This window comes from Pan troglodytes, chromosome 9 (genome assembly GCF_028858775.2).
Source record: "Pan troglodytes isolate AG18354 chromosome 9, NHGRI_mPanTro3-v2.0_pri, whole genome shotgun sequence".
Taxonomy (NCBI): domain Eukaryota; kingdom Metazoa; phylum Chordata; class Mammalia; order Primates; family Hominidae; genus Pan; species Pan troglodytes.
Window position 1 is genome coordinate 85,316,265 of NC_072407.2, and position 14,286 is coordinate 85,330,550.

At 41.3% G+C, this 14,286-nt stretch overlaps 1 long non-coding RNA gene across 1 annotated transcript in view; it reads left to right on the forward strand.

Annotated features, from left to right (window-relative positions):
- LOC107967372 (uncharacterized) overlaps positions 1–14,286 on the forward strand; it is a 283,858-nt gene that overhangs the window by 850 nt on the left and 268,722 nt on the right. The gene's annotated exons all lie outside the window — the stretch shown is intronic.

Consider the following 14,286-nt stretch of genomic DNA (forward strand, 5'->3'; position numbering starts at 1 on the left):
CACTGGGATGGCTGGGCGTGGTGGCTCATGCCTGTAATTCCAGCACTTTGGGAGGCCGAGGCGGGCAGATCACCTGAGGTCGGGAGTTCGAGACCAACCTGACCAACATGGAGAAACCCTGTCTATATTAAAAATACAAAATTAGCCGGGTGTGGTGGCACATGCCTGTAATCCCAGCTACTCAGGAGGCTGAGGTAGGAGAATCGCTTGAATCCTGGAGGCGGAGGTTGCAGTGAGTCGAGATCACACCATTGCACTCCAGCCTGGGCGACAGAGTGAGACTCGATCTAAAAAAAAAAAAAAAAAAAATTGGGAAAAAAGTTTGATCTTACCAGTTTCAAAATACAAAACGCAAAACCTTAGGGTATATCGAGGTTAGGGGTCCCAATGATCCCAACAGGATGTAAGCATAGTACTCAACAGGTGCTTTTTCAACCCATGCCCCTCTGTCCGTCTCCCCCTTTCCTCATCTAATGATCCTCAATGCCTATTGTTTCCACGTTTACCATCATATATTCAATGTTTAGCTCCTACTTATAAGTGAGAACATGTGTATTTGGTTTTCTGTTCTTGGCATTAGGTTACATAGGATAATGGCTCCAGTTCCATCCATGTTGCTACAAAGAGTATAATTTCCTTATTTTTATGGCTGCATTATATTCCATGGTGTATATGTACCACATTTTCTTTATCCAGTCCACTGTTGATGGGCACTTAGGTTGATTTCATGTCCTTGCTATCGTGAATGGCACTACAATGAACATACGGTTGCATGTGTCTTTTTTTTTTTTTTTGTCTTGAGGCAGGGTTTCGCTGCGTCACTCAGGCTGGAGTGCAGTCGTGCATGGCTCACTGCAGCCTCAACTTCCTGGGCTTAACTGATCCTCCTGCCTCAGGCTTCCAAGTAGCTGTGACTACAGGTGTGCACTACCACAACTGGCTAATTTTTGCATGTTTTGTAGAGATGGGGTCTTGCCATGTTGCCCAGGCTGGTCCAGAACTCCTGGGCTCAAACTATCCACCCGCCTAGGCCTCCCAAGTGCTGGGATTACAGGCATGAGCGGCGGTGCCCAGCTCTGTGTCTTTTTGATGGCATGAATTATTTTCCTTTGGGTATATACCCAGTAGTGGGATTGCTGGGTTGAATGGTAGTTGTATTTTAAGTTCTTTGAGAAATCTCCAAACTGCTTTCCATAGTGGCTGAACTAGTTTGCATTCCCATCAACAGAGTATAAGCGTTCCCTTTTCTTCACAGCCTAACCAATATGTGAATTTTTTTCTTAATAATTGCCATTCTGATGGGTGTGAGATGGCATCTCATTGTAGTTTTGATTTGCATTTCTCTAATGATCAGTGGTGTTGAGGATTTTTTCATGTTTGTTGGCTATTTGTATGTCTTCTTTTGAGAAGTGTGTGTTCATGTCCTTTGCTCATTTTTTAATTGGATTGTTTTATACTTCTTGGTTTGTTTAAATTCCTTATAGATTCTGGATGTTAGACCTTTGTCAGATGCATAGTTTGCAAATATTTTCTCCTTCCCATTCTTAGGCTATCTGCTTACTCTGTTGGTAATTTCTTTTGCTGTGCAGAAGCTCTTTAATTAGGTCCCAATTGTCAGTTTTTATTTTTGTTGTAATTGCTGTTGGGGACTTAGCTATAAATTCTTTTCCAAAGCCTGTGTCAAGAAGGGTATTTCCTAGTTTTTTTTTCTAGAGTTTTTATAGTTTGAGGGCTTACTTTTAAATCTTTAATCCAGCTTGAGTTAATTTTTGTATATGGTGAGAGGTAGGGGGGTCCAGTTTCATTCTTCTGCATATGGCTAGCCAGTTATCCCACCACCATTTACTGAATAGGGAATGCTATCCGTGTTGCTTATTTTTGTTGATTTTGTTGAAGACCAGATGGTTTTAGGTGTGTGACTTTATTTCTGGGTTCTCTATTCTGTTCTACTGTTCTATGTGTCTGTTTTTGTAACACTACCATGCTGTTTTGATTACTTTAGCCTTATAGTATTGTTTGAAGTCTTGCTTTGTTCTTTTTGCTTAAGATTGCTTTGACTATTTAGGCTCTTTTTTGGTTCCAAATTAATTTTAGAAGAGGTTTTTCTAGTTCTGTGAAAAATGATGTTGGTATTTTGATAAGGATAGCGTTAAATCTGTAATTTGTTTTGGATAGTATGGCCATTTAAACTGTATTGATTCTTCCAACCCATGAGCATGGAATATTTCTCCATTTATTTGTGTTGTCTCTGCTTTCTTTCAGTAGTGTTTTGTAGTTCTCCTTGCAGAGATCTTTCACCTCCCTGGTGAGATGATCCTGAGTATTCCATTTTCTTTGTGCCTATTGTAAATGGGATTGTGTTCTTGATTTGATTCTCAGCTAGAACATTATTGGTGTATAAAAATGCTACTGATTTTTTGTACATTGATTGTGTATCCTGAAACTTTACTGAATTTGTTTATCAGTTCCAGGGGACTTTGGGAGAGTCTTTAGGGTTTTCTAGGTGTAGAATCATATCGTTGGCAAAGAGAGATAGTTTACCTTCCTCTCTTCCTATTTGAATATCTTTATTTATTTCTCTTGCCTGATTGCCCTGGCTGGGACTTCCAGTACTATGTTGAATAAGGGTGGTGAGAATGGGCATCCTTTTCTTGTTCCAGTTCTCAAGGGGAATGTGTTTCCAGTTTTGGCCTTTAGCAATTTAGTAATATATTTATGAAACTCCAAAAAGTGAATAGCCAGAGTTTCACTTCTTCTTTTTTTTTTTTTTGAGACGGAGTCTTGCTCTATCACCCAGGCTGGAGTGCAACGGTGTGATCTTGGCTCACTGCAACCTCAGCCTCCCGGGTTCAAGCAATTCTCCTGCCTCAGCCTCCCAAGTAGCTGGGATTACAGGCATGCGCTGCCACACCCAGCTAATTTTTGTATTTTTAGTAGAGGTGGGGTTTCGCCATGCTGGTCAGGCTGGTCTTGAACTCCTGACCTCAGGTGATCCACCCATCTCGGTCTCTCAGAGTGCTGGGATTACAGGCAACTGTGAGCCACCGCACCTGGCCTAGAGTTTCACTTCTAAGAAGCTATCCAAAGTAAATAATCACATCTGTAGCTAAGATTTTTGAAAAGGATGACTATTGCAATGTTATTTATAGTAGTGAAAAATTGAAAATAGTCTAAGTATTCAAAAGTGATTAAATAACTTGCAGAAGTGTCCCAATTTGGAATATTATGCAAGAATTTAGTATCTTTAAAAATAATCTTAGTGACAGGAAAATCCTTATACATGTATATACATAATTATAATTCTGTATAATTCTTATATACAGGATTATAATTATAATTATATACATGATTATAATTCTGTTAAATGATAGGATCCCTGCTCGGGAGGAGCTAACAGGCTAGTGGAAGATACAGACCAGTAAGTGTTATCACAATATTTTACTTACCTTAACTTAAGGAATTATTATGAAAAAAGTGGATCTCTTTATATATTAATTCATGTTACTATTATTTATATTACCATAAAGCTCTCTCTGTAACACACATATACAGTGTTGATTATGTTCTCTTTGATGGAAGTGGCAATTAGATCCAGGGATTCTTAATCATTCTCTGAGGCTGGCTGGAACTATATCAAGTGAGTGCAGGAGCTTGGGGCATCCATAATCTACTATGCAGGCCAGAGAAGCATAGGAAGGAAAAGCAGGAATAGCAGATGAAGTGAGTCCAGATAGTATTCAGCTAATAGATACAGCTCCTCTCTGAGACCTCCTAATGCTCCTGTGTATTTTCAGATTCTCCTTGGTTGCTATTGTTTGTTTGTTAAACATCTTAATTTATAAAAATATTTTTCCATAAATTTGTTAATGTTTTCTCATGTTTGTTGAGAGGAATAGAAAAGATGATGCATCTAAAATACTTAGCACTGGACCTGGCATATACAAGCACCCAATAAACAATAATAATACCTGCTTACTCAGAGTTAGGAAATAATTTCCATGGGTCTCTCATGTTTCTGTATGTTTTACAAATGGAGGTCTTCTCTGCCTTTTGTTGTGGCAGTTTTGTATAACGAACAACCTTAGGAAATATAGCATCTCTCTCTGGAGCAAAAGGCCTCATGCTTACTGCCTATTATAAAAGATTTGTGTTCTCATAGGTCAGGGTTCCTCTCTGTAATGCAATGTACTGTACGTGCTTAGGCATCTACGTAGCCCCAGCTGCATCATCCCCATGAACTTGGGGCCAAGGGGAGCTGACACAAATATGCCGATACTCATGCTGCTCGCTGCACCATCAGTAATTGGGTTCTTTGTTTCTAGCAAGGAGTCTCATATCTTCTACCAGCATCCATGCAACCATGACAGGATAACTTGATAGCCTGCTAATAGGGTAAGATCTCGGACCCTTCACAATATTATTCTTCTCTGGACTTTTAAACATTTTTCATTTTTCCAGTTTTACTTACAGAAATATCTGAGTGCCAGCTAGGTTTAAGGTTAGATGTGAGGAATGTAAAGAAAACCAGTTCAATCCAACAACTATTCAAGTTCTTACTACGTGCAGGGATTTCTGCTAGGATACGCAAGGATTGCAAAGATTTCTGCTCTCCAGTAATTTGTAATATATTAATAACTGAGAGAATAGAACAAGCATTTTAATAGCCTTCAACACAGAGCTTTAATAGGTTAGTGTCATGTAAATGTTAAGAAAATAATAAATCCTATAATTCAGTTGAAGGTTAAATGCTTGTTGGTAATGGTTGTCAAGAAGAGATAGGATTTGAACCTTAGGGGTTTTAGTTAGTAGAGGTTGTAAGGCAAGGGGTCCAGGAGAGAGGATTGGGGTGAGCAAGTACAATTTACTCATCTCTTTGCTCCTTCCTACTCAGGGACTTTGCATATGGTAAGGCATCACTACTCAACTTGGAGCTCTTTCTCCTCTTTATCTGGCCAATTCCTTTATATCTTTCAGATTCCAGTTTAAATGGTGACTCTTTAGAGTAACTCTTTAAGAAGTCATTTCCACTCAAACAACATGCAGATTTGGTACTTTTGTTATGGACTCATACAGCAACCCAGCCTTCCCATGTCTCTGCACTTAATATTTGTTTTCTCCGTTATGGTAGAGACCATATGTGTCATGGTGTCTCCAGTGCTTATCATGCCTGGGCCATAACAAGCTTTTGGTAAGTGTGTGTTGAATGAATGAGTGAATGTTCAAAATATGGTCATAGTTTGGTGAGGAAACTTCGTAGACTGGGGCATAGGAATTATATGAAGATTGGGTGGAATTGGGGTGAACAAAATGAAAAAGGTAGAATAAAAAAGACTAAGGAAATTGAATTTCATACAGTGGACTTGCAGGAGATTTTGAAATTTTTTGAGCTAAAATAGATAAAAATCAGTTTGAATTTCTTTCTAGAAAATAACTATTTGCCATTCGCTAGTGTAGGCAAATGAATCCTTTCCTCTTCCAATGTCTGATGAGATGGCCTGGACATGAGAAATGCTCCCCTGCTGAAAGCAGCCTAGTTTATCTAAATCTCAAAGGCCAACAGGGTAGCAGGGAAGTGGGTCCTGGTTTTTTTCATTGCAAATAACCACTTTTTTTTTTTACCTTTATAAGCTCCCATTTAAAACACAGCTTACACTCTTTACCAACAACATGTATGAAACCACTACTTATTTTCCTATTTTCCGTTAATTCAAGATAAGTTACTGTTGGTGAGTGGGAGATAAGCAGTGCTGATTTAACAGTAAGCTGATAAATTTACAGGGAAGGCGAAGATACTTGCCAATTTCTTCAGTGGTTTCCAATTTCATCTCCAGCGATGATACAATTTTTTAAGGCATTTTAATATGTCCAAATCCTCTTGAGGACCCCATTGCTCCAGTACTCTTTCCTCTGATGTTTAGAGGTCTGGGGTCCCAGCTTGGGCACAATTGTATCAGATGACCAGAGATCACCCAGGACTACGACTATAGCTCTGGTGACTTCACGGAGAGAGAATGCAGCCTGGACCACTCACGTGTGTCAGTCATTTTCTCTTGGAATAGGTGATGTGAAGGAATCTCGATGTGTTTTAAAGCCTGTGAATGAGGCATTGAGAAAGAGAGAGCTCTGGACCAAATGGGTTTCATTTTCTTCCTTAGCTTACTTGGAGCTCTTGCCACTAGGGGGAGGATGTGAAAAGAACAAAGGACAATTCTTTGCTTCTTTGCTCTCATCTCTGAAGCTGAGTCAGAGGGCCCATTGTCACAAAAGCTTTGTGTAGCTTTATGTTAATTTCACATTTTGCATGGCTTGAAAGTGACTATCAGCCCGTATTCCCTGAAAATCTGGGGAAATTTTTTTTTTCCTAATTATACAGGGAGGCTGGCAATGACACCCGATTCCGAGTTTGCCCATTAAAATAAATCAAAGAAAAGAATGATTAAAAGAATGGTAGAAAAGAAGAAGAAAGAGCTGTCAAAACATTATATACTTTGCAATGTTACATCATAACCTGGTGTCTCTCATTGATTACTCATTTTTTCTTTGAATGACTATTGAACACTATTTATGGTGCCAGGCACTGTGCTAAGCCATGAAGATATAAACATAAAACACAGTCCTGCTCTCAGATTGTCAACAGTCTATTGTAATAAATATTATGATGAAGGGTAGTATAGGCTGCCAAGGGAATGCATAAGAGAGGCTTATATTACCCTAAGCAGTAAGGCATTAGTTTGAAAGGATGTGTGAAAGACAGTTTGGTTAAATGGATTTGGTGAATGGTGGTGTGGAGTATGTTGTGTGGAAAAGGCAACAGCACTTGCAAAAGCCAGGAAGTGTGTGTGAGAGAGCCTGGTTCATTTGGGAATGGAGAGAATGGCTGGAGCAATGGGTTAAGGGTAGGGAAATTCAGAAGGTGAGGTTGGAAAAGGTGAGGCTGGCCTTCAAGGTCTTTTTTACTTTATCCATGAGTAAGAGGAATCACTGAAGGGCATTAGGCTAGGGAGTAGCTTTGAAAAGAAAGGTGGCCAGGCATGGTGGTTCACCCTGTCATCTCAGCAGTTTGGGAGGCCAAGGTGAGAGGATCAGTGGAGCCCAGGAATTTGAGACCAGCCTGGGCAACATAGCGAGCTCCTGTCTCTATAAAAATTAAAAAAAATTAGCCGGGCAATGGGACACATGCCTGTAGTCCCAGTTACACAGGGGGCTGAGGTGGGAAGATCTCTTGAGCCCAGGAGGTCAAGGCTACAGTGAGCCCTGATTGCACCACTGCACTCCAGCCTGGGCAACAGAGACCCTGTCTCAAAAACGAAAACGAAAAAATGAAAAGAAAAGGAAAAAAACCAAAAGGGTGTTTGCCTGCCCTTTGCTGAGTCCTTCAGCGGTCAAGGCTGTGTATTTCACCTAGATTCCCTGTCCTAGGTACTGATCTGGAAAACCCTAGACATCTGCCCCTTTCCTGGTCAGAGAAGACCCCCGGCCTGGCAGAGCCTACAGCTCCAGCCTCAAGGTACCTGATTGGAGAAGTCCTCCTCGTTGTATGACTTGGCTGCCTTGGACCTCACTGGGAAAGACTAGGGAAATAGGATTTTGGGGTCTTGACTTTGGAGTTCATTTTCTGCACTGGGGTTTAGCAGAGCTGAAAAATCTCACTAAACTCTCAGCATGGTCTGTATCCTTCCTGTCTCCAACAACAAGGTGGGGCATTCTTCCTCAAAAATTCTTCACATGTAGGTGTTGCCTCATCTCTTATCTCACACACATGAGCTCATTTGAGCTCTTTGGCAACTCCGTGAGCTGGGTACCATTGCTCCTGTTTCATAGATGGGAAAACAGGTTCAGAAGGCTGAAGTGACTTGTCCCAGGTCACAGAGCAAGTACGTGGTAGAACTCATAATCGATTGTGCTGCACATTGCATAGAAAAGTCACCCCTGTTCCTTCCACCAATTTATTTTAACTGGGTACATGGCACAAATTGTGAAATTATGTGTACTCTTAGGGACACATCATCCCTCATCCTCCAAGAAACTGTTAGTACAGGAGTGACAAATGGGTTTCATCTTCATGCCAATACCCTTCAATTGACCGTGGCTGCTTAGAACAAAGTGATGAGTGTTGTGAGGCCATATCTTGGTGCAGCAGTAAAGAATACATGATTGATTGGTAATATCTGATATGAATGCAGGAGAGAAAGGGGGCAGCACATATGCCATTTCTAGATTATATATTCCCCTTAGGCTGCCATAATCCTGCACTGGCCATGACATTTCCACTGACTCCCACCTTCATCCCAACACCCATTTTGCTCATTTTCTCTTATTCCTTCCCTTCCTTGCTGAAATTGTTCCCACCCATTTAACAATAGCTTCAACTTACTGAGGGTTTAGTGGGTGCCAGGCACTTTGTGTATATTATTTCTAATTCTCCAACAATCATGTAAGGTAGGTAGAGACCAAAACAAGACTTAGAGGGGTTAAGTAGCTTGTTCAGGGACATACAACAAGCTGGAATTTCAACCCTGAAGCACATGGAAAACTTTGCATTTTTATAATGGGTAATGAAAACCTTCATATTCACTGTTTGCTTTGAGCCTCACAGCAGCCACGGGAGGCAGTTTTCTGGGTTTGCAACTGAGGGAGCTTGAGGCTCAGGGGAGAGGCGCTGATTATTTAGTGACATAGTCACAGCTCCTGACTCCTACCTCAGGCCTTTTCCTGCTACTACCTTAGGCTCTGGGGAAGAGCCCTTGACTCCACAAAGCTATCTCTTAAGAACTGATCTATACTACTGTGGGGAGAATTTGGGGGCCCTTCATTGATTTTACTCCTGCCAGCCTTACCCTGTTTTCAGCTCTTATCATCAAGAAGGTCTTTCTTTTATTGTTAGCTCTTTGTGTAATTTAGGTCATTTCTTTAAAAAAATTTGTTGAGAAATTCACGTCACATAAAATTAACCATTTAAACGTGAACAACTCAGTAGCATTTAGTACACTTACAATGTTGTGCAACTACCACCTCTATCTAGTTCCAAAATATTTCCATCACTCCAAAGTAAAATTCCTGACCTATTTAGCGGTTTTTCCCCTTCCCCACTCCTCTCAGCCCCTGACTAACACCGATCTGTGTTCTGTCTCTATGGATTCATCTATTCTGGATGTATCACGTAAATTGAATCATACATGTGACCTTTTGTGTATGGCTTTTTTCATTTAGCAAAATATCTTGGAAGTTCATTGTGTTGCAGCATGCATCAGTACTTCATTCCTTTTCATGGCCAGTATTCTATTGCACACAATCAGTACCATGATTTGTTTATCCATCCATTCACTGATAGACATTTGGGGTCTTTTTACTTTATGGCTATTATGAATAATGCTGCTATGAGCATGTGCATACATGTACTTGTCTGAATATATTTTTTCAGTTCTTTGAGTATCTATGTAGGCGTGAAATTGCAGGGTCATGTGGTAATTTTACATTTAAAAGGCCCACTTCTGTTTGTTTTTTGATCTTACTGGATGTAGATGTACATGTTAATCATGAAGAAAGCCAGCCTTTTCTGAGCTATATAATTTTGACATCTGGCTTTATTTGGGAAACTTTTAAACCAGGGTTACCCATTACAGTTACAGTTTCCCTGAGGGAAACCCTAAAATAGGCATTTAAAGAAATAGTAGTTCTTTCTTATCACATCCATCCTATGTGCCAAGGAGAGTGCTAAGCACTCTTTGGACATGAGTTTTAGTCCCCAGAACAACATTGCCTAATGGTAATTATTATACCCCTTTTACAGATAAAGAAGCTGAAGTGTAAAATGGTTAGAGGGCTTGTTCAGTGCCATGTAGCTTCTAGTGGTGGGATTTGAAGCTTTGGATGTCTGACCCCAAAGAACATCTTTCTGCTACACCAAGCAGTCTTCCTCAAGAACTTTCTAGGCTGCTGCTGTCAGCTATGTTGTTGACCTTTTATGAGAAATTACTAGCCAGCTTTTGCTGTGAGATTTTTTGCAATAAAAGCATAGCATTTATCAGGATCACTTTGATTGGTAAATGCAGAAATCATAAAAGGGGAATATAAAATAATAACTGTATAGGGATAGTTCAGGAAATCCAAAGGCAGTAATGCATGAAGGTCTCAGAAAGGATTGGAAGTGGAGCTTGGAAAGTTTCTAAGAACCAGGGAATTTTCTATCTCCATCTCTTACCCACACTTCTCTCCATGTCTGCTGCCTTATTTCTCTACATTGATTGGTTTTCTCTGATATCTAGTGCATGGGATAGAAAATGGTATGCCACAGTGTCTGCATTTATATCTCCCCTGTTCAAGGGAGTAGCCAGCTGAGTCTGGCATCACTTAGTTCCAATTTCAAGTTGCCAGGGAAGGGACTTCTATTGGCTCCACTTAGATTGGTCACTGAACCTTTGACTGAAGACTATGGCTACATAGCAGGTCCACATTATACATTCGTGCTAAGACCATTTGGAGGGAAATGGATTGATAATCCTTTGCGAAACAAGTGAACATTCATTGGTGGAAGACCCAGAGATGACAAAGCGTATCCTCTCCAGCTTTCACGAGAACATCTGTGAACCAGACATGAGAGAATTTGAAATGGAGAAACTGCAATACTCTAAGCTGTTATAGGCAGAGAGGGATGTCTGTGAAACATTGGAAGTAGCCTGTATAGTAGAGGACCTCTGGATAGTGTAGGAAACTTCTAAAGGTGGTACTTGCATCTGGAAGTGGTGTTCTTCTCTCTAGAAGGAGACACATGCAACACTGTTCAGCTCCAGAGCAGCTGCAGAGATGCCAGCAGGACTGTGAACCTCTTTTAACATTTTATGGTCATTTGCATTGGTATATTAGGAATAACAGCCACTAGACCCATTAGAATATTGAGGTAGTAACCCAATTCACACTTAAGGTATGAACTTGGAACTGCTACAAATAGACAGACTAAAAATTCTCAAACTCTCAAAACTGGAAGGTGGCCATTAAAGGCAGATGTGTAGAATGTGGGCCCTCTGAGGCCTAGAGAAGGATTGTAATGCAGAATCAGGATGACAAATGGGGACCTTCTGGACAAGAATGGGGCAGAAATGTGCCTTTAGACATACCTGAAGGTATAGCTAAGGATCAAGGATTTCACCATTCCTGAAGACCCCCTCCTACTCCACTGTGGTGGTTATAATTGGTTTTATTAATATGTATACTTAAGGTTAAATAATTTGCATAGTAGTGTGTATGGAGGTTATTCCATAACTTGGGCTTGTTTAGTCTCAACTTTTTTGCAGGCATTATAAGGTTCCAAACTTTGAATTTTACAGATAAGATTGTGTTGTCCAGAATGGGTAGAGCAGATACACAGCTTGCCGTAAAAAATGCAATCTGAATATAGCTTTTTTCTGTATTTAGGGCCTTGAGAGAGACAGCACTTATGTTGCCACCTTGGTCAAATCGATGCCAAGATGACAGCATGGTTTTTGACAAGACAGCAGGCTCTTGAGTTGATAGGCATGTGCAAAGAGCCTAATCCTCCTGGCTTAAATTATTGAGACAATTGCCTTAGACAATACCCTTAAACTTAGCAGCCCAGCCAGTACAAAAGAGAAATGTCCAAATCTTTATCCTTTTGGAAAGGAAGGAACTAGAAGACATTCTCATCTGATTCTGAAATATGAAGTCTGTGGCCCTGGAACATAAGCAGATTCTTCACAGAAATTTACAACAAGGAGGAGCAAATCTTGGAACCAGTCTTCCCTTTGCCTACCAAATGATCAAACTGTAATTATCACATTTACGGGGTAATTGTTCCAATTGTAGCAGAATGAGGTGCTCCAGCCCTCTTCTGCAGACACAAATAGAATTGCTATGAAGATGGAACGATGCTTCAAGAACAGCTTGCTTTGAGCTAGTTCTTTTTATAGTGAATCTAGGGTCAGGGAAAGGTGCTGTGTGGGCACCCCTGAAACTCTTCCCTCTTCTCTCTGCATGGCCAGACCCTTTGAACACCCACCTGCAGACACAGACACAGACCCAAAAGTAGCACCAATTGTGACCCAAGACCTTAGGGCTTAAAGTTGTTCTTATCAGATCCCTGAACTTGGACAGGAGTTGGTATTTCTCAGATATGCCACAGGGCAGATGATGTGGGGAGTTTGGCTTGAGATGCTTTTACAGGGCAGGATGAGGACAATAATCCTTCAATAATAGGGTTACCAGGAGAGGAAGAGAGGAAGGAAGGAAGCGAAATATCACACGGTGAGCAACTACTATGTTCTAGGCACTGTGCAGTGCATTTCCTTATATCTCATTTAATTAGGCATCAGGGTCCCAGGGAATTAAAGCACAGTGGACAGAAATGACAGGGTACAATGTTTGGGAGTCAGCCAGGTAAGCAGTCTTTATGTGGGTGTGCTGAAGTCCTGACCTTATAGTCTTTGGCTTCTGCCTCTGGAGTAGGAAATAGCAAGGCAGATGCTAATCAGGAGAGCCACTTGTGAGCCACTGGAGAGAACTTAGACAAAATAGTGGCAGGGAGATGAGCCCAGGGGAGTTCAGAAATTATTTTTTTCTCCCTTGAGGTGTAGAGTGTCATGGAAAGGAGGTGAGGGCAGGGGAATGGTGAGAAATGAAGCAGGAGCAAAATCCTGAAAGGCCTTGTATGTTACAAAGAAAAGTTTGGACTTTCTCCTGGGATTTTAGAAAGATATAGAAGGGTTTTAAGGATACAATTTCATTTGGAATTGGAATCTCGTCTTGGCTGCCCAGTGGAGATGGGAAGAATAAGATGCAGGGTGAGAAGGTTGTTGGTGGAGAGCATGCTACATGCTAGAGAGATAGTATCTTGTCAGGAATTTTTTAGTTGCTAGTGACAGAAACTTATGTTGTTAACCAACCGCATTTTGGTTGCACAAACTTCCTCCTCTATAGATACATGGCAGCATGGTTGCAGACGCAGTCTGGCTTCAGGAACTACTGGAACAGGGGCTTGACCATGACCACGCCTCTTGCCATCTCTCAGTTGTACTCCCTTCTCCCTGCCAGCTCTGCCAGGTATAGAGTAGTGGTTGAGACGATGGGCTCTGGAGCCAGAGGGTTGTTGTTACTTACTAGCTGTGTGACTCTGAGCAAGTCACTTAACCTTGCTGCACCCCAGTTTTCTCATCTATAAACAAGAATGATCATATCGTTTACCTCCTGGAGTTGTTGCGAGGACTAAATGAGTTAATGCACTTAAAGGGCTTGGCACAGTCCCTGGTACATAGAAGGTGCTTAATAAGTGTTAGCTGTTATTGGTGTTATTTATATTACTTGAATGCAGACTGTCTTTTTCCAGATGGTAGGAAAATAGGCTCTGACAGCTCTTAAATGTTACATCTGACTTCAGGTACCAGAGACATACTGACTAAATGTTTCCTAGTTCCAAGTCCAAATATCTGAAGGGAAAAGACTTGGAGGCCAAGTTGAGTTTAATTCCACTCTTGGCCCAATCAACCTGGTCAAGTGGACAAGTGCCATGATTATTCCACTTTGATCTGTGATCTTATAGATAGATACAAGGATCACCAAGATGAGGCCCTGGCCAGTCTAGAGGGTGAAGAGGCAGGATCCCCCCCCTTCCCCAGATGATGGGTGTTGCGAGGGAGGCACTCACCAAATCCAGTAGACATTCACATTTAGAGGGCACCTGCCAAGGCCTTTGAGACCTGTTCACTTGGGGCATCCTCTATAGGACAGGCTTGATCAGTAGATGTAACAAAGGAGTATGGAAATAGGGATGCATGGCTGCTGGGTACCTGGTCAGCCCTCTGGCCCTACGGCCCTGAGCTCCTACTTGACAATTGGCGCCTTAGCCCTGGTCCCTAACCAGCAGTTCTTCAGTCCTGCTCCCTCAGTGCTTGACCATTTCTCCTAGGCAGGCTTCCTTTTTTCCTTTATTAGAGGGCCTGGTCTGTACCTTCTGATACCCCAGACCCTTTTGCTGTGGTTTAAAAACCAGATCCCACTCTCTTACCAATCCCATCTTCTCTATCTGGGTGGGTTAAAGGTGAAGGTAGAAATAGGATGCTCTGTCATTCTCTGTCCTTTTTATCCTCCAGGGCCTCATTTATACCAAACCTTCTCAGTACCCTCTTGGCTCAGTGACATTTTCCTGTACACCAACCTGTCAATAGCTGCGATTCAAATTCTGTGCTCAACGAAATTCCAAATCAGTCCAGGTCTTGGACTTTTAGGATCACTTGAAAATAGTCAAAATAGAGAATGTTAAAATTTGTAAGTGTCAAG